This window comes from Amblyomma mixtum, chromosome 7, assembly GCF_055824585.1.
Source record: "Amblyomma mixtum isolate Tamu chromosome 7, ASM5582458v1, whole genome shotgun sequence".
In the NCBI taxonomy this organism is placed as follows: domain Eukaryota; kingdom Metazoa; phylum Arthropoda; class Arachnida; order Ixodida; family Ixodidae; genus Amblyomma; species Amblyomma mixtum.
Genome location: NC_143018.1, coordinates 25300128 through 25320534, shown reverse-complemented (window position 1 = coordinate 25320534; position 20407 = coordinate 25300128). Strand labels below are relative to the sequence as shown.

Below are 20407 nucleotides of genomic sequence, written 5' to 3'. Positions count from 1 at the left end.
CAGGCGCCCCGGTGTCGTCACCGCACTGGCCAACGATGGAGAGGAGAAAACGAGGGTAAAAAAAGGAATAACTGTATGGCACTGCACCCTGCAGTAAACACAGTGTCGAAAAAGAGCACGCGCGCGCGAACATCGCCGTTGTTGTGTGCCCTCACCAGCGCCCCTATACAAAACGGCGCAGTGGTTTCTGGAAGTCACGGTCGGCGCTAACCGGCTAATAGTGAGCACTGTGCTTGGCCGGGGCCTCGGCCATCACGTGTGTGCATGACTCTGATTGGCCATCAAGCAGGTGGGCACCCGACCAGTCAGCAACTGCGTGCAGTTCTCACGAGCGAAGTGCATGCATGCCGCCTGAATCCAGTCCGTAATCAGCTTGAATGGCTACCTGATGCCTCATACAGCGCTGCACCGTAATATCTGAGGCAATGAGGAAGCTGGCGTTTTGGATGTAACGTCGGCTTCCGGCGCAGCGGTACCGATCTGGTTGGTTGACGACGACCATGCGTGCCGTATAACGCGATGCATCCAGTCCCGGCAGATGATTGCTATACTGTGATGCACACGATGCGCCTCTCCGCACTCTTGCGCATGCACACTCTGGGACTGGTAAAGGCGACCCGTGACGTTCAGTTACTACCGCCCGTGGGCGCTCAACGCTCTTGCAATACTGTTTCGCGAGATCCTATAGACTTGCTGTGCGATTCACTGACGACATACACGGGTGAATTGTGTCGCGAAACAGAAACATTCGCTTTCAGACCTAAGCAAAACGTTATCAGCGGTATCATCATCATCATCAGCATGACTACAACCACTCCAGGGCAAAGGCCTCTCCCATGTCTCTCCAATTAGCCCTGTCCTTTGCCAGTTGCGGCCATTGTATCTCCGCAAACTTTATCTCATCCGCCCACCTAACTTTCTGCCGTCCCTTGCTACGTTTGCCTTCTCTTGGAATCCACTCCTTAAGGACCAGCGGTTGCCTTGCCTTCGCATTACATGCCCTGCCCAAGCCCACTTCTTCCTCTTGATTTCAACTAGGATGTCATTAACCCGCGTTTGTTCCTTCACCCACTCCGCCCTCTTCCTCGCGGTATAGCGGTATAGTCGGTATAGTCAGCGAGTAAAATATATCCCTGAAATCACAAACGTAGACTAAACAAATTCTTCAGTCGTAAGTCTAACAGTTGTTTCCCTCTGACCTTCCACCATGCACTGTGCTGGAGGTTTCCACGCTTCCGGAAAGAGGTAACAACGTCAAGTATAGATAATCAAATATTTGCGAGGCTGAGTGTATATTTAAGTCACAATAAGGAATTCTGAGAAATTGAAACGCGAGAAATCTGCGAGTTCAATGAACGCGCTGGAAGCGGAAAGCAACTTTGAAGGCTCATCAGAGCGCCCCTTCTGCAACACATTTCTTGAAAAAGTTACTGCGAGGGGGCACAGTAAGCAATTATTCTGCTTACAGTGGCACTTAGGTTGAAGAACTGATGCGTTAAAAAAGTTCTAAAAGGCAGATGTGCATTATAACGTAAGCGGGGCGCGCTGGAGATGACATAGGTCACGAATGATGACGGACACAGTATAGAGCTCAGGCAGAATACTTAGCATACCAATTTATATGTTCTATAGTGTAGTTTGAGCTTTTAATGTTCAAAGCTCTGACCGATCCGGAGTAAAGGGGCAGAAAAAGAGACCTAGGAACATCAAGAATGGCATTGTAGCTTTCTCAGTATAGCAACATTGTCGACCGGAATGTGCGCTGCTGACAACCCTGACATTTGCTTCGTCACACTTTATAGCGACCGGGTGAGCCGACACCGACACTTCCTTTGCACGAGTCTCATATGTGCCCTACATTATAAACATTCACTTACGAAAAAAGAAAAAAAAGATAGGGCGGCATATATGTCGTCCTTTAATAGACGAAAAATTTATCGCACAAAACGGAGGGGGGCAGTAGCTCTTCCCGTGCCCTGAAGATTTACCCTCGCTGACAAGATGCAGACGTGCCAGAGAAAGTTCACACTGCAGAAAAGAAAACTGTGCCCTCGCTGCTGATTGGACGAGACGCAGCGTTAGAGTCAGCTACATTACAATCAGTGAAGTCGAGTGTGTGATCCGTACGGAAAGAAAGAAAGACAGCAAGGAAGGAAGGAAGGAGGGAAAGAAAGAAGAAAGAAAGAAAGAAAGAAAGAAAGAAAGAAAGAAAGAAAGAAAGAAAGAAAGGAAAGGAAAAAATGAAGAGAAGGAAGGAACAAGGAAAGAAAGCACCCTCGCTGTTGATTGGACGAGACGCAGCGTTAGTCAGCTGCATTACAATGAGTGAAGTCGACCATGCGATCTGTACAGAAAGAAGGAAAGAAAGAGAGAAAAGAAAGAAAGAAAGAAGGAAAAAGAAAGAAAGGAAGAAAGAAAGAAAGAAAGAAAGAAAGAAAGAAAGAAAGAAAGAAAGAAAGAAAGAAAGAAAGAAAGAAAGAAAGAAAGAAAGAAAGAAAGAAAGAAAGAAAGAAAGAAAGAAACGGCAGAAGATCGAAGACGACATATGCATTACGGGGCTAATCAAGCGAGAGCAGCGTAAACACCAAGCTACAGAAAGCAACCTGGCATTCGTGACGAACGAAGCCAAATTTCTTCTCCCATCTTACGCTCTTCGTTTCAAGGTGCGGTTCGCTCATTCCTACAGCGCCTCGCGCATGCGAACCGCATCGATCCGGGCGCGCACTGCCGGAATCGAATCGAAAAGGAGGTCATTCACGCGCTTCTCAGGAGGGAGGCCGTAGCAAAGGAAAAAACCACAGTGTAAAGAATAATAGAGAAATAAAAGGCGGATGTTTTGCCCCGGTAGCAGCAGGCAACCGGCCGCGCATTTTGTCGATGGCGGTCACGGCACGGTGCGTCCACTCCCGGTCGAAGCAGTGTCGCGAGCAGCCGCCAATGCGCATTACACACGACAGCGGTCGGTTGCTGCGGTTGCACCGCTGGACGAAAGGGAGAAGCGCCGCGCGCTGCTCGAAAACCAAGGGGGAAAAAAAGAACAGACCTACTGCGAGTGAAAGAAGGGGCGCTTGCAGCTCGTAAGGAAAGTCTGAATAGGGCGCGATTAATTTCTCTTTTCCTCAATTACCGTTCCTTTCCTTTAATTTTTTCTTCTTCCGTAGTTTCGCACTGGAAAGCAATAGTTTACACACTACTGTCGGATACAACTCGAGAACGAAGCGACTTTTCCCCGTCAAAGGACCCCCCTTCCAGCCAATGGCGCCGGCCAATTCTCATGACCCTGCTAGGGTGTGACAAAGCAGGAAGCAGTAGATGAAAGGGGATAATCCCTTCTGTCTATGATCGAGGATTAACCCCTCTCTCCATTGTGGCGCCACTCCCTGCATTGTCACGCTAGCACGGTCATGAGAATCGGCCGAGGCCATTGGCTGGAAGAGGTGCTTTGATGGGAAAAAGCCGCTTCGTTCGTAAATTGTATCCGACTACACTACACTACACTACACTATACTATACTATACTATACTATACTATACTATACTATACTATACTATACTATACACTATACTATACTATACTATACTACACTACACTATACTACACTATACTACACTACACTACACTATACTATACTATACTATACTGCACTATACTATACTACACTACACTACACTACACTACACTACACTATACTATACTATACTATACTATACTATACTATACTATACTATACTATACTATACTATACTATACTATACTATACTATACTACACTACACTACACTACACTACACTACACTACACTATACTATACTATACTATACTATTGTGAGCCCGAGAACGAGCAACCATCTGAAGCTACATCGCAAAGCGAGCTATTTTTCCTCCATATATATACGTCACAGGTAATGACTCAGTCACCGTAATCACCAGTTTCTTCCGCCCTTGATATATATAACTATACAGGCTCTCTAGGCAGTTGAATTCCATAGCGATTCGCCTACCGAAGCCGACAAATATTTTTCTATTTTTTTTTTGAGTAAGCAGAGTTAGATTTTTTTTTAATTACCTGCGCAACGAAGAAAACTTTTTCGCGCGCCAGTCGAGTTTCGTAGTAACGCGATCCATTCCAAACTATCGAAAATGAACTCACGTTCTTGATAACAACCTACAGTCGAACAAATTTCGAATCCAAACGAAGCTATAGGCCTACCCGAATATAAGCTACCGGCTCCTGTCCATACATGTTGTATGTAATGTTCAAATCTCAAGGGCAACCCTCAGATTGTGATACATGATCCATGTGCATTTTAAGAAAACGTTTGTTTTCAAGCCATATAGCGTCGGAATGATATACTATAGCGTCAATGTTTTTGTTTCTTAAGGTTAATATCTAAAGCTCGGAATAGAGGCCGTTAGGAGCTCCAATACTTGCCGCAAATTCACAGATGTCGCCGGATGCGCCTGACTGGCGCTTCCCCTGCGGTGCAGCTGTTTTTGAAAGCCAGCCGGGAATTCCGTGCGCTCGCCTAACTTTTATATGACGGGGCCAGCATGCAAGCTCAGAATGTCGCGGCTGACGCAGCAGCGAGCGCGCGCCCTTTAAGCGACGCGGCGGACAATTCAATGTCAGCGCTCAGTCAGCGACGGCACCCGAGCAACCGCGACTCTGCGGGCGGGTATAATAATGGCAGAAAGAAAGAGCGAAGGTCGCTGAAAAGAGGGAAACAGAGGAAACTTAGAAATGTGAAGGAAAGGTAGAAAGCATGCCAGGCTTCGCCTTGACGAAGCTTTGGGACCGAGTTCGAGTGGAACTGACCGTGGACTGGTTTTGATGCGCGTGTTCCGGTGTATATGTGTATGCATGAGAATCAAGTGTGACCATGAATTGAGTTTGGTGTACATGTGTTTTGGTGCGTGTCTGCATGCGCATTGAAACCAAATTTCAACAGAACTGGTTTTCGCATGTGCGCTTTGGTGTATGCGTGCACACACTGGAAACGAAGAGTGAACATGAACTGGCTTTGGTGATTGTGTGTGCGTGTGTGTGTGTGTGTGCGTGCGTGCGTGCGTGCGTGCGTGCGTGTGTGTGTGTGTGTGTGTGTGTGTGTGTGTGTGTGTGTGTGTGTGTGCGTGTGTGTGTGTGTGCGCGCGCGTGTGTGTGTGTACTGTCAACACACTGTAACCAAAATTTGCTGCAGTTTGTAGTGTGTATGTATAGGTGTACGTATGAACGTACTAGGAATGAAGTGTGGACATGAACTGGCTTTCGTGTTTGTGCGTGTGGGTCATGTGCGTACTGTGAGCACAGTGTAACCTTAATTTATTACCCTTTTTGGTGCGTGCCCTAACAAAATTTCTTTGCCTATAGCTTATAGACTCTCTATAGACAAATCGTAGATACAAATGCTATAGACGGTCTACAGGCAACCTATAGATTTATGGCCACACACATTTAGTAGACTTTTGTCTATACGCAGTCTATAGACTATGGACAGACAAAAGGAAATGTCTACAGGAAGGCAACAGTCTATAAGAAGTCTACAGACTGCCTATAGACCATTTTTATAAGGGTATGCTTCGTTGTACGTGTGCACGTACAGGGAACTAAGCGTGAACATGAACTGGCTTCGAGTTCGTGTACTATTTTTACCCCACTAAGTTCGATCTTCACATCTTATGAGCCATGTATGTCATGTCGCTTTTATACCTTTCGGAGTCGTGGTCAGGCTTTCTCTTTTTTTCTTTCGCGATACGAATCCATTACATTGCAATAGAAGAAGCAGCCAGCTCCGATAACGGACGACGCAATCGACTCAACTCACATCGAAACAGAAAACAAAGTGAAAGTAAAGACCAGGAGGAGTAAGAAGAAACATATAAATAGATGTAATGGCAGGCCTGAATGCTTGAACTCCGCAGTCGAAAGTGAAATGAATCGATTGTCGGTGGGAAGTGCACACACGGACTGGCGGGCGCCAATCAGAACACACAGGCCTCGTATCTGAACGATTTTAGAGATAAAAGACTCAATAAGAAAAAAAAAGGCTAAGCGAGAGCAATCAAGGACAAGCATATAGCAGCAGCTCGCTCTCTCGTCAAACCACGACCCTTATCACAGCATATAGCCTGCTTGCATACACATTGCTCGGAAAGAGAGAAGTTTCACGATACATGCCCCCATTATCTAATCTGGTTGTTTCCTTATCTTTTTTTCTCTGAAGCTTGCCGATTGGACAGTGGAAACGAAGAAGCCGGTCGCGCCAACACCCTACCGTGTAATCACGTTGACAGCGCACGTTAAAGATCTCTCTCTCCCCCCCCCCCCTTTCCTTAAAAAGTTATCTGTAAACTTCCTATAGACTTCTTATAAACTCTACTGTTTTGTTTACATATTTCTTTTTATCTATTAATAGTCTATAGATTGTCTACAGTCAAAAGTCCACTAAAAGTGTATGGCCATAGATTTATAGACTGTCTATATGATTTGTTCATAAAAAGTCTATAGACTCAAAAAATTTTGTAAGGGCCAGGTGGTCGAAATTAATCCGCAGGCCCCCAATACGGCGCCCCTAATAACCCACGTGCACGTTCGGGGCTTAAGCCTCATATACTGCAGCACTATGTAGATGGTTATTGCAAGTCTAGAGAATGAGCATTAATAATTTTTTTTTTCGATTGAGGGCGAACGAATCCGAGTCGAAAAACACAACAGAAATTTTCTGGCGTCAAAACAAACTGTTTCTAGTATTTTTGGCCATGAGCTTGTCAATGACAAACTTTTGTCGAAAAAACACAACATTTGTAGTACTGTGCTGTTCTTTGTCGTATGAACAGACCTGCAGAAAAGCACTACAGAAAATACTACAGTAACAATAAAAAAAAGAACCCTGACGCACGACAAAGCATTTTGCCGTATTTTGGGCACTATTCTGTGAATTTTTTTTTTTTCGACTGGGGTGGAGTTCCCTTTCATAATGATCACGTAGCTCTACGGGTAACAGGTCACTCTGGTTAACAGGGTGCGAGGACCTGCCACGCTGTCAAAGCGCTGTCCGATCGCCGTGTGGTGGTGTCCCGCTTGGACGTCCTTGGGGGGGCGGCAAGGAGCTCCCCCTCCGATAACAGGCGCACGCCTCTCTTATCGCCGCCGGTCAGCAGAGAAGGAGGACGCAATAGATAATAAACACGACGACCGCAGTGCGCGCGGACCGAGCAGCAGCAGCAGCTTGGGACCCCAAGCGACGGGCGCATCTCCGTTTCATTCCTTTACTGTGCAGCAGAGCGAAAGATGCTGAGCGCGCTGATGAGGTAGCGGTCGCTGTGGTGTGGACAAAATTGCTGGGCTCACTTTATCCAGCTCATTTGATCGCTTAACAAACTTGACTGAGCTCTTTGTAGTCTGAAGAGGAGTTTGCGCAAGTGTAGTCGTTCTGTCGGCCCACACAGCAAGCAGGCAGAAAGCGATACTAACGCCATCGTACGACAAGTAACGGAACCTTTCCACTGACCGACGCTAGTTCGCAGCTTCGCCAGCGCTGCACTATTTTAGTGAGTAAAGACACGGCTTCGGACCTATCCCCCCCCCCCCCCCCCTCTCTCCATCTCTGTAGCTCGTCCTCGAAAACGAAGGCGTCGTCGGCGACTTATCAACTCTTATCGTAGTTGCAGCCGGCGACGGCAGGGGGAGCTCCCGTCGCTCTTAACGGACACCGATCTCGTCTGCTCGTCTGGCGCTCCTTCATGGTGGACGAGTGCCTGCCTCTGCGCCGCCCTCCCGAAATCAGTGCCGCGACCAGCAGCTGATGTGGAGGCCCGCCGCTTCTTCCTTGTACGCGAGACCGTGTAAGCTTCGAGCGGGGACGCTAGTTGCGTGCAGCGTCAGTTGTACGAGTAGGCTTCTTACGTGGACGGTACTTTGCGATCATCGCAAAACGAGTCGCCACCGAAAGCAACGCACCCTGGCCGGCTCTGCCTGCAGCGAAAGTCTCTGTCCGGTTTCAGCGATCGATCACTGAACTGAGGAACACTTAGGATATAAAGGAAAGGCGCGGTAGTGGGTCACTTTCTGGGTGGACACACTAACCGCGCAGTCTGCGCCACTATACCAGTGCTCCGTGTCAGAATGGCCAGAAACGGTCATAACCGTGTCCAGCAATGAGAGGGGGAAATAAGCAATGAAACAACAAAACAAACGAAGAGAGAGAAAGAAGGAGAAAAGAAAGGTGTCTATAGGAAAGTATGTCGCACTCGGAAAAAGATTACATCGGAGCGATATGAGACAAAAAAGTCAACGGAGGCAGCCAGTGGACTAACCCGCCTCTCCATTATTTTATTGTGAAAGCAATACTACGCCATGTCTAACCGCTCGTCGCGTGGCCCGTGGACCCCCCTGCTCCTCGAGGAGCCGCCGCCACGCCTAACAGATGGTGTGACGTCAGCCTCTCCGTTGCTATGGCGACGCGTGACGCTAGCTTGCTCTCTCTACCGCAGCCAGGAGGAGCCGCCGGTCGTGCCGCGCTCCTCGAGGAGTCTCGCCGTGGAAGTCACCGACGAAAAGTCTATATCTGAATCCAGTTGCTCTGCAGCTTCTATTGCTTTCGCAACCAACCAGGTTTAACCAGAGATAAACCACACCAATTTTTTGTTGTTGTTGTTTTGCTGATGCCCTGCGCTTCAGTAGGCCACGGAAGAACGCACACCCCCGTCCCGTACAGCAGCAACGACCAGTTGATCAACTTGACGTTCGCACACGTGAGAGTCCTCAAACGATGCACGCAACTGGCAATGACGCATCGGCGACCGAAGAAGCAAGAAGGGAGGCAGGAAAGCGCTCGTTTTCGCTTTCGCGCTTATCTCGACCGCGGCCGCCGCTGGTCTTGTTTTACGGGCCGCGCGAGAGAGGGCCGGCGCGGCGGCAGCGTCGTCGTGTCCAGCGACCGAGGCGCCCAGAACGTCAACCGCGGAAATCTTCCACGGTGGAGGGGACGCCCGCGGAAAGGGAAGAATCAACAGCCTCCTAGGGGCCGCAGAGATGGAGATATTTCGAGCAGGAGAGAGGAGGGCTGGCGGGGGACTCGGCTCGAAGCACGGCAGAAAAGGAATAATTCGGCTCTTAAAAAGAAATTAAACAGGCCCGAAACAGCGAGGAAGACTTCTTTTCAGCGCGCTCTGAGGGGCGAAGAGGCGATAGAGATATAGCTATATCATGTACTCCGCCACCTTACAAGGGCGCTGAGTGCAAGTGCCACAAGGGAGGACTATTCCACTTCGGTCACGCACAAAATGTCTTTAACACAAAGTCTGACAGCTACGGTGCCGCTCGCTATTCGTCTCCTAACAGGTGTACCAAAACGAAAGCATTAAACCTCGATCATTTCCTTTGCACCAATCTCCAGCGCGCGTTGTTCCAATGGATACTAATCCATTACATCCTACGTCCGCCATTTTGCCAGGCTTTCAGCGCCCCCTGTAGTTTAGTTAACTCGAATATAGGGCGTATTCACGAAATCGGCCATTCTGAAGCCCATTTAGATAACGTCTTCACTGGGTTGAAGGCGAACACGACAGGCTTCGGTTAAGACACAACCAAAGCTCTTTGATCACACCTGCATGCCGACGGAGGCGCCGACTGTGAGCTAGAAAAGCAGCTAGTGATGACGCCCTGCAACTTGTGTTTACGCTTACACTGCGTGTTTTTGGCAACGCTAGGTGGCGTGACAATCGGCTAACCGTCAAGTTGTGGAAAAATCAGAACGCAGGATTTTAATACATGGGACCTACGGGGAGTTTCGCGACATGGAAGGGTCAAAGAATTATGTGCTAAACCAATGCCGTTTAACCCCGGATAATCCCCCAGCAATCGCTGCTCACAGAGGCAGTTGTTCTACACGGTAATCTTCGGATGTACTGCTGCCACATTTCTTTATAAGAATGCGCTCAGCCATGTATAGCTTTGAGGCTTACTTGCTGAACTCAGGCTAAGTAGGCCATAAATATCAAAACTAAAGGAGAAAACACGCTATCCACCATTTCATAGTTTTACTCGAGTTAGTAATGTTTTTATTTTTGTGTAAGGCAAGGGACGTCGTGCCATCTGTCTCTTCTCCCGTGCCGTATTTCGTGCTGTTTGCAAGAACACAGACGCTGTGCCGTATTCCGATCGTCGTTTCACAGTGCAAGCTCACATATACTCGTTTACTCGTTAACTTGTTAAAAATTTACTATAGTTAGAATCCAGCGCACCACTTTCTACAGCGCCTCACTGGCGCTCTTTTGAAAAGACACGGTACATGTTTCGGCGCTGAAACTGCGTACAGAATAAAAGGCTAAGAGAACGAAGATTGGGTGTTTGCAAAATTCCAAGTAGAAGTTTCGACAGCCTCTGCGCAGGAAGTCTAAAAAAGCAAGATCAGCAGCAAACCTGCTCGAACAGGTCGGTGAATGCGTTTGTAAAGATCATAGAACCTATAGTGCTGTTGGCATTTAAATACTGCGGCGAAGTTAGCACACTTCGTTCCACACATATCTTTTTCTTTACATTTCTATTCGGTTACAGAAGTGGAAACTTGTCTGGCAAGCATGCCACACGACAAGCGCACCGGACGCCTGGCATTTGCGCGCCTGCACTCACGGACCACACGCTCTCAACACGAATGTCTATATAGGAGTAAAAAGGGACTAAGCTGAGCTCTAGCGCACTTCAAAAGGGAGTGTTTTACTTCCTTACACCCTTTTTACACCGGGAATAAAAAGGGACTAAGCTGCCCTCGAGCGCACTCTAAAAAAAGAGTGCACTTAATGGTTTTACTCCCTTACACCCTTTTTATTCCTTTCTGTTCGGAGTGTATAGAAGAGGGTTACCGCTGAATCTGGACTAGCTGCAAGAAAAAGAAACACAGACAAAGAAAGCAGAAGAATGTGTTAAGAAGTGACAGTGGCTCCTCCTATAAAAGACAGGGCAAACAAGCAAGAACAACACTAAAAAAAGTCACTTTGCCAGATGCATATAGTGCAACGTAAGGCACGGAAATTTTAACCTTCACTGTAGAGAACGACTACGGAAAAGTGTGCAGCAGCCTTCCCAAAGTGAACCGAGAGGGTCATGTAGTACGTAGCCCGTCTATTTTATTCCGTTTTTTATTCTTTCGCTTTAGTTTTGCTTTAGAAAGAGAGAAGATAAAAAAAAAAAACGTTTCGGTATGTAATCGCTGTTAGGAAAAAAATTTCACTTTGACAACACGAGCGACTACGAGTAATGAGAGCGAGGCTTTTTCGAGAGGAATCTCGTTTCCTCCGTCACATCCATTATCTCATTCCAGGCCGTTTCGTTATAACGGGATTTCATTTCGCCCGTGTACGCGAGAGGCAAGGCAAGGCAGGCCATGCCGCGGATGGCCCGCGCACCTGTCAGACAACGCGGGGAAGGAGGCTCTCTCTCTCTCTCTCTCCGCTTATCGGAGCAATTTCGGCTCTTCGTTCTATTCCTTTTCTCTTTGTTTCTCGGCGCGTCAGGGAAAGAGAGAGAGTGAAAGAGAGAGGGAAGAAAGCGGCCGCTCTCGTGTCGCGCAATAGGTGTGTGCAAACCGCGCGCGTACACACACGGCAACCTAGTTTTTCTTTTTTTCCTCTTCTTCTCCGCTCGGGTCAAATTGTGCCAATTCTCGTTGCTGCGCGCGGCTATATAGGCAGCAGCTTGCAGGACGAGAGCGAAAGGTTTTTTTTTTTTTTCGCCTTTGTTTCGAGCTCGCTCGATCGCTCCATTTGGCACGCACGCCCAGCTTTTCCTGGACATGTTAGAGTTCCTGTATATGCTACCAAAGGTAGCAGAGTTGCGCGTCTGTTTTCCCTCGCCGCTCCGAACGCCATTCGCCGAGAGGCGGTCACATGATTTTCGTGACGTCGTGTGTTCTACCCTCCGCGGAGAAGCTGACTTCACAGGTGCAGCGCCGAGCGAGCTGTCAGCTCGACGCCTCATGTGTGCCCGCGCCGTCGGCTACATTCATTTGTTTTCCGTGCACACCTGTGGCGTCAGGTTTGGTGTTCTGAAGTGGCAGTGACGGATGCACTCGTCAGCTATGACTGGGTGCAGTGCGCCAAACTGCAGCAATCGCACAGGGAAACGGCAAAGCGTTTTACGCAGTGCCATGTGGAAGGTCGGCGGCCGAAGTGCGTCGGCGCCTCAAGTGGCTCTTGAGAATGAACCTCTCCTGTTTGCGGCTTTGAAAGGCTTACAGTACTGATGAATAAATAAAAATTTCTAACATGTTTCACGATCTACCAGTGCCATCACAACCAACATTTGCCTGTTTCGACAGCGAGGTCAGAATTGTATTGGTAAAAACATTTTTCATCTGTCGACATTTGTTTACCTTGAACAAATCGCTAGTTTTTTTTCTTACTTACACGCATTATCAAATAAGGAACAGGCAACGAAAATCTTGTTTGTCTATATCTTTCACTTAGTGTCCTTTTATGGATACTAGTTTGAGCCTATACCTGTCCCTCGAAGCAGTATTTGTAGCATATCACTGCATTAAAATTGTACAGAATTTACAGTCTGCATCTGCAACTCTTTGGCCCTTCACTAGGGCAGGCTCTGCTTACTCTACTGCTGCTTCGAGGCTTCTGTAGCGATGGTTCGAGGTGAAATATAAGGGACAATGAATGTTCAAGAAGCAATAAATTACATGCAAAGTTTTGCTACATTTCGATGCCAGTCTCACCTGCATAAACATTTAATTTGCCTATGCAGCCGCTGCGGTGGCTTAGTGGTTATAGCTCTCGGCTGCTGACCCGAATGACGCGGGTTCGATCCCGGCCGCGGCTGTCGAATTTCGATGGAGCCGAAATTCTAGAGGCCATGTACTGTTCCCTGTCATAGCCTGAGTCGCTTTGGGCAGTTACACCCCCCTAAACCATTTGTCTGCCTACGCTATAAAGTATTGTTCTTAGTAAAAATGCCCTTAAAAACCATCTAAAAAAGGATTAAGTGAGAGATGTGACGATAGGATAGGCAAAAATGGCATGTAAACAAGTGTCGCAAATCTTGATGCCGCGAATAATTTCAGCTAGAAGACAGCAAATCAGCCTATAACCCCGGCTTTAAAAAAATCCAGGAGTCGCGAAATGTTTTGATACTGCGAACTAAGCCGAATCTACGAAGAAGGAGTACAAAAATTCAAAGCGGAACATTAAATTAGTTTTTCCGAGCAATAAGGATGAAGCAGGCACGAAAACCTACCACAGTAATCAACAACTATTGCAATTTAATAACTAAGGTGAAACGATAGTGCTTTTCGATAAAAAATGAGGAAAGTTAAATAAGATCTACGTGTAAGAGTACTTTCAAGGTCCTTTAAAGATCCGAACTATCACTGCATTTAGCAACGGGGTACATTTTGTGAAATGTGTTGGGCAAGCAATTGAGTGTTAATTTTTTCGTTATGTCAGACTCGCCTCGTTCAATGCATTCCCGTTGCTTTAGTCTGCTTGCCTACAACAAGTTGCACAATTATTTTAATGTGGTTCCAGAGAGATGCGTTTTCGTATTTTCCGCGCACAACTCGTATACAGAACACACGGCTGTGCTAGTTGTGAAAAAAAGTAATTCATCGCTATACTATTTTTGTTCTTAAGACGTGCACGCACGAAGACAGGATGGGACAGACGCTGTCTCATCTGGAACGGAACTGCTTGTTCTTCTGAAATTACTAGTTCCAGAAAGAAAAAAAAAACTCGCAGGCCGTTTCCAGTCTTTTTTTCGTCAGTTTGTCATGATCAAGATTTGCTGTTAACCTTTGGCGATTTTTTTTTCGTGCTGTATGCACACCCTGGGCAAATCACAGATTAGTTTTCAGCGTTACGTTTAGAAACTTGCCATCAAGTCAATCTATTTAAAGGAGAAAAAAAAAAAAGCCCAAGCGCCCTACACAGCGAGCTACGCAGCCCCTGTACGTACGAGAAGTGGCTTTCCCGCACAGCTTAGAACATGATGGCTGACCTTCGCGCAACTCTGCTCCCTGCGGGAGCATATACAGGAACTCTAGGACATGTCAGCAACTAGCGCCATCTATGGACCGCCAGCGGCGAACACCGCGTAAATCAATGAGGACATTTTGAGAAAACTACAGAGTCTGCATGAAGATTACCACGACCGAGTCTGCCTCCTCGCTGCAAAACGTCACCTATAAAATGCTTCCTGCGCTCGCATCAAGTGTTTCCGAAAATCAGTGGAATGTAACAAACATTCAAAATTCCCGCGGTTTTTGCGGGAGTGCAGCGCCACGCGGCACGACGAGCCAGCACTCCACACGGGGCTAAGCTAACACGTTGGGCGCTAGCGCTGCAAAGGTACAATGTAGCGGTGCGGCACCGCAAAGGGAGCTCGCACAGCAATGCTGACGCATTATCTCGGCTACATAACTGTTGCTGGCATTCGGACGGCGGCGTACGGGCCGTGGCAGAGGACGGGGAGGAACCCCTGGTGTCATCCGCAGCAGTGATGTGAACGTGTGGTGAAAAGTGCGAACTCTGCCAGAGGCACAGTTCAGACATGAGAACACTCTGCCGCGGGCTGTGAAGGACACTGCATGCAGTCCGTGAAGCCGTAGCTTTCATTGTTTGTACGCGCGTTGGTAAGCACGGCTTGAACGGCAATTCCTCGCTGGCATGGACAGCAAGTGCAGAGTGCCGTCTCTATTTGTCACGCGCCATGTGTGTACGCGGCGTCGTTTGTTGGCCACGCGGGAGGGAAACGACCGACTGCAGCCGCAGGGGTAGCGCGTAACGCGGAAGCTGTAACCGAGTTGCGGGACTGCTGGCGTTGTAGTTAAGCCACTAGCCCTTTTGTTTGTGTGTTTTTATTCATCTAAGCGTGCTGCAACCCTTAGATGAATTTTGAGGGGGGCGTGTAGAGGGCTACCATGCGCCATGTGGGTTTATTCCCCCCCTCCCCCCTCCTTTCTTAGCGGCTAAGGAAGGGGGGCTTCGTCGTTGAGCGGGCCCCAAGGAGAGATGTGGATGCGCGCGGTCTCATTAGGAGCGCCCATCTTTCTGTCGCCTTTGGTGTCGCCGCTGCAGAACCCGGAGGACCCCCGGCGGGGGGGGGGGGGGGGGGGGGGGGGGGGGGGGGGGGGGGGGGGGGGGGGGGGGGGCTGCGAGGACAGAGCAAAGCGGGCAGCAGCCAGAGAGGGAGCGGCCGGCTCACCCAAGCCTCCCATTGTCCCCTTTTGGGGAAGGACGCGTGTTTCTCGCCGGGGCCGCTTTGTGCCAGTGCACAAAGAACCAAGAGCATAAAAAGGTCACGCCGCCGTTTCATCTTACGCCGACAGCTCACCGCGGCTTCACAAACACCACTTGCGGCCCAATTAAGTTTCGGACGCTTCGTTCGGAGGTTCGACCGCTTTTCTTTTGAGAAGAGAACACTGCCGAACGAAGCGGGGCCAGGCGCGTCCGGATGAATGGGAGCTGTGGGCGGCGGTGCAGCTGACTGGCGTCCGGTATGGCCCCGGGGCTCGACAACGCGGGCTCAAGAAACGGGCGCGCGCAGAAGACGCCGCCGCACAGAACGAGCACTGCCACCTGCTTAATTGGGGACAGTGGCGGCCGCTTGACTTATGTCGCCGCCCGGACCCCGGAGGACAACTGGTGGGGTCGGCAGTCCATTGTGATCCGACTCTTATCGGAAAGTGGATCTGCGCTCCCGGGTGTGGTTTGCGACAGTCGCAGCCGGGTTGGGGCCGACAATTGCCCTAGTGCCGGGAAGCGTCAAGGTCACGGGTACTGGGGAGACAGACGTACCCGTGGAAGTGTCTTGCTATGTTGTTTTGTGTGTTTTGCTTCTTCCTCCTTAGGGGAGAGAGTTGGTCTGATATAGTGGGAGTGTTTTGCTATGTGGTTTGTAAGTGTTTTGCTTTTCTTTCCATAGGGGAGAGAGTTTGTGTAATACAGTGGAAGTGTGGGGCGGGGCGCGTAACCCAGGCAGCCAATCCGTATGTGTGTGAATTCTCGGAATGTACTATGTTTTAAGTGAAAATGATGCCCTTTTTACAATATGTACATTTGGGAGAGAGCTATGTGCCCTACGGAAGTTGGAGGGCGGGCCACACGCCTAATAACCAATCGTGTTACGGGTTCGACACGATTGGATGCTGATGAATACGGGCCGGGCCCATGTGTCTTTAAAACTGGGTCCCGGAGCCCGGAAAAAGAGGTTCTGGGCTACGGAGATAGATGTAACGCATCTTCGGCTATGCCGAGTAGGGGCCTCCCCTAAATGTTAGCCAGTTCCATGTTGTTGTGGTGCTCACTGCTCAACTTGTATATATATGTAAACTATTGTATATAAAGCTTCAAGTTATATCCCCTGCAAGTTCTCTGTTGTTATCATCTCCTATAGACCTTCAGCCTTCAAGTAATAACAAGCCGTCTCCGACGGGGCACCCCTGGTGCAGAAGAAAGAAGAGAAAAAGAACCTATTCGCTTTTTGGTAGAAGAAAGAGCGAAACTTTACTAAGATGTTTCATTTTTCGTCTTTTCTTCGGCGCCCTTTTAACTTTTTTTTCTTTGACTTCACAGCCCGATCCAGCACACCGTGTCTGCCCCGATAAAAAGGGGAATGACTGTACCAGCACCACCGCGGTGGCTCAGTAGTTAGGGGGCTCCGCCAATGAGCCGGAGTTCCCGGGTTCGAACCCGTCCGCGGCGGCCGGAGCCCTCCACTACGGCACCACTTCCTCTCTTTCTTCTTTCGTCCCCTCCTTCCTCGGGTGTCCATCGACAAGCGAGACAACTGCTGCGCCGTCTCGTTTCCTCAAAATCAAAATTTTCAACATCGGCATCGCCACCACCTCTTCCATTGAACGGCTCCGATAGCGTCCGCGATCAATTCACGTCCTCCCCTCCCCCTACTCTCTCCCCGCGCCTCTGCGATCTGTTCTTCCCGATCGGTTTTGTGCAGTCAAGAAGTTGGGCCGCCATTCGCTACCCCCCCCCCCCTCCCCCCTTCCTTTATGCCCGCGTCTCCGTGGGCGCGCACGTGTACACGCCTATAGCGCTGCCTTCTCCTATTGAAGGCCCGCAGCTGCCGGCGCCTGTTACGTTGTGTTTATCACCCACGTCTCAGACATGTCGTAAGCGGAAAAATAGGCAGACGCACTTGCCCTCGAGACGCGGGGAGGGGGGGGGGGGGGGGGGGGGCAGAAAACGCACGGAACGAGGTAAAAGATAAAGCCGAGAAAAGGTAAGGAAGAAAAGAATAAAGGAAAAGAAAGAGGCGAAGAAGCTGAGCTACACTTCTTTTCATACGCCGTGGGCAGAGCTGAGGAAAACGCTTGTGTGTGTATAGTTAAGCCGCCACGTATCATTCCTGCACTCCGTCGAAGAATCGGTGGGGTGGGTAGAAAACGCGGCACAGGATAGAACGGAACGCGAATTATCGCAGTGTGTATGCATAACCTCCGAGTCCTTTGTAATGCTTTCAGAGTGTTGGACGCTAAGCTAACGAAACGGGTTCCTGCGACGCTCTAGATATTCCATGTCTGAATTCGCCATGCCATGGGACAAATGAGATCATGGGCTCTTGAATCTTCAAAGCCATCTCCATTGCCCATGAGATCACATATATGGGCTCTTGAATCTTCTAAGCCATCTCCATTGCCGGGTCATGCAGTGAAGCCGACCCGCTTACAGAGGGAGCGGCCGTGTGCTCGGTCTGGGATTCTACGCCCGCTTTTACGACCCATTCTAGAATTCAGTCTATGGTAGCCTACGTGTAGTCCATTGTAAAGAGAAAAAACATCGTTAGCTTCACCCGCCTTTACAGCTGAACATCTACTCGAGGTAAATCAGGAATAAAGGGAATGAGCTGCTAAGGGAGTTAGGGATAAGACACTTCTAGGCTGGCCAGACTACACAGCCTGAACGCCACTCGATGCATTAGGGAATGAGGGGCAAAGAGAATTAGGGATAAACACTTACATGTTGGCCAGGCTACACATACAGCCTGAACGGCCATGGAAACACATGACTCTGCTGGTGGACAAGTACTGCCTTCGTAGATCTACATGTTTCGTCCGCAAGTTTCTTTCATAAGAAATGCACTAAACAGACTTGCAGGCCTTCATCTAGCTCCTTGATAATGTCGCACTGAAAACTGTAGCAAAGGTAATCAAACAAAAAAAAACAAAACGCAATGAAGAGAGCAGCATTATGAGTAGCCTTATCTTGACAATAGAGAAGAGGTTTTTCCACTGCCTGACAGCTCGACAGACAGTGTCTATACGCTCGGAGAAGAAGCCTCATTGCGTAATCTGACAAGAAGGCAACGATGAGAACTCGCCACACCCCGCAACGCTTTATCGGGAGCCTCGAAGAAGGGGATAGGGGAGGAGGTTTCTGCACCACCGTGCAGGAAGCCAGGAGCGCCTCGCACGCGCCCACACACGTGGTGTTACGACTTGCGACGCCTCCCCTTCGCTGCTTATCTTTTTTACGCGTGGTTCATGAAGTGCTTGCGAAAGATATCGTGGCCAGGTGCGGTCGAAGGTCGACACATGTCCCACTCTGTCGCTACACAGGAACTCGATGGACTGAAGCGCGTTGACTCGTGACGAATTGATTACTCGAGCAGGAATATGAGTTCCGACTGAGGTGAGCTTCGTTGCAAAACTATAGCCTTACTATTTTTTGTCACATAGGCACGGAATCAAACCACAAAAGCAAGCAAGCAAACTTTGAGAATATGGAGAACTTCAAGCACGTGTAAGCCCTTCCTGTGTATTTCAGTGCCTTGAACCATTCTCGTTACGGTGACGTATCTGTTACGTCACTGAAAACAGAATTCTACAATCGGCCGGTTTGCTTTTGCGAGACAGAAAAAAAAAACTTGTTTAAGAATGTATTGACGAAAGCGGGAGTTAAAAAAAAATAAAAGTAAGTTATACTGAAATCAACAGATCGCTTGCTGAAATACGGTAGCATCAATGGGCTCTTCACAGGGCTTATACAATACGGTGAAACGAAGCTGCTCCTTCCTCTTCCGGCTCAGGAAGCTATACGGAGTGCGCGCATTGCCCATCTTTTTTTCAGCGCTACGCGGCGCTGTTACATAACTAAGCCCCGAGTGAGCAGCGATGGGGGAGATCACGCGCCACATCACCGCCGATTGGACGAGCGCGGCACAAAAGTAGGTCATGAGGAGAGGAGGAAAGAGAAGAGGCGCGGGGGAGAGAAAGCCTCTCTTTCTTCAGATGGTCACGTGACCCAGGACGCTCCTCCGGGGAAGCCCTTGTTTCCGCTACGAAGTGCCGTCGTTACAACGGGCACTCAGTAACGACGGGCGTGGAAATTCTATAGCTCTGGAGAGGCTAGCAAAAACGGTAGCTTCGAGCCAGCTACCGAACAGTGGGACAGAAATGTTTTCGTTCTCCTGTATCGTCTTCACACTTCTCTAACGAATGCTCGTCAATGCCTCCTGTGCACAGCGCAGCGTAGACTATGCATCACGATTTCCTTTTTTAAACATACGCACTCACAAATGGGGCACACAACATTGGGTTTCGCTTTCACATCAGCCAGGAAAGAAGGCACAACAAGGCTGAGCTGGGCTCTGAGAATTCGAACCTAACATCGTTCTACCAAGCTTGCTTCGTCATTAATGTCTCCGTCGATATGTGCGCATGCTCGGATACAGCTCGGGTTAAGGTTCGCGACGCTGCCTTGTGACGGTGCATGCATTGACCGTCACACAGCCAACTACGTCACAAGTAGAGGAGTGCAGCATCAGACATAGAGGGCGCTCTGCAACGTGCCCGCAACAACGGTTCAAAACAAGTCAAGGAGCTGGACACACCAGCAGTGTACAAGAAGAGAATGGAGAGAAAGAAAGAAAGAAAGAAAGAAAGAAAGAAAGAAAGAAAGAAAGAAAGAAAGAAAGAAAGAAAGAAATGGCGACGACCATAGGGTCCGTGACACGTATATTTAGGGACGCGCAATCGATCGGTTCGCTCGATCGCGACGCTCGGGTGAGGAGCACGGGCGACTGTGGTGCAAGGGTTGGAAGGAGGGTGGGTCGAAGTGGTGGTCCAAACGTCACAATGGGGAGCGGAAGCCCGGTGGGAAGCCGAAAAGGAAGCCGGAAAGGAAAGCCAGGAGGGAAGCCGGAAGACGAAAAGAAGAAGCGGGGAAGAAGCTCAAGAAGCGAAGGGACGGGTCAAGAGTGGCGAGAATTGGCACGCAGTCATGCGGCTAAGCGGGGATAGAGCGAGGGGAAGAGGGAAGAAAAGAAGAAAGAGACGCATAAGCGGCCCAGGAACGCTACAGACGAATGCAGTGCACCAATGACGAGCCAGACATTGAGGCAGCGAGGCTCAAGAAAGGACAGAAGGAACAGAGGAACGAAAGCAGGAAGG

General features: G+C 49.1%; 1 protein-coding gene across 3 annotated transcripts in view; it reads right to left on the bottom strand.

Annotated features, from left to right (window-relative positions):
• LOC149335362 (uncharacterized) overlaps nt 1-20407 on the bottom strand; it is a 150485-nt gene that overhangs the window by 24806 nt on the left and 105272 nt on the right. The window contains exon 1 of one of the 3 annotated variants that reach the window (XM_089552046.1): nt 4432-4629. The exons of the other annotated variants lie outside the window; for them this stretch is intronic. The gene's annotated coding sequence lies outside the window, so the exon portion shown is untranslated. Of the gene's footprint in view, nt 1-4431; nt 4630-20407 lie in introns of those variants that run through there. 3 annotated transcript variants of the gene reach the window in all.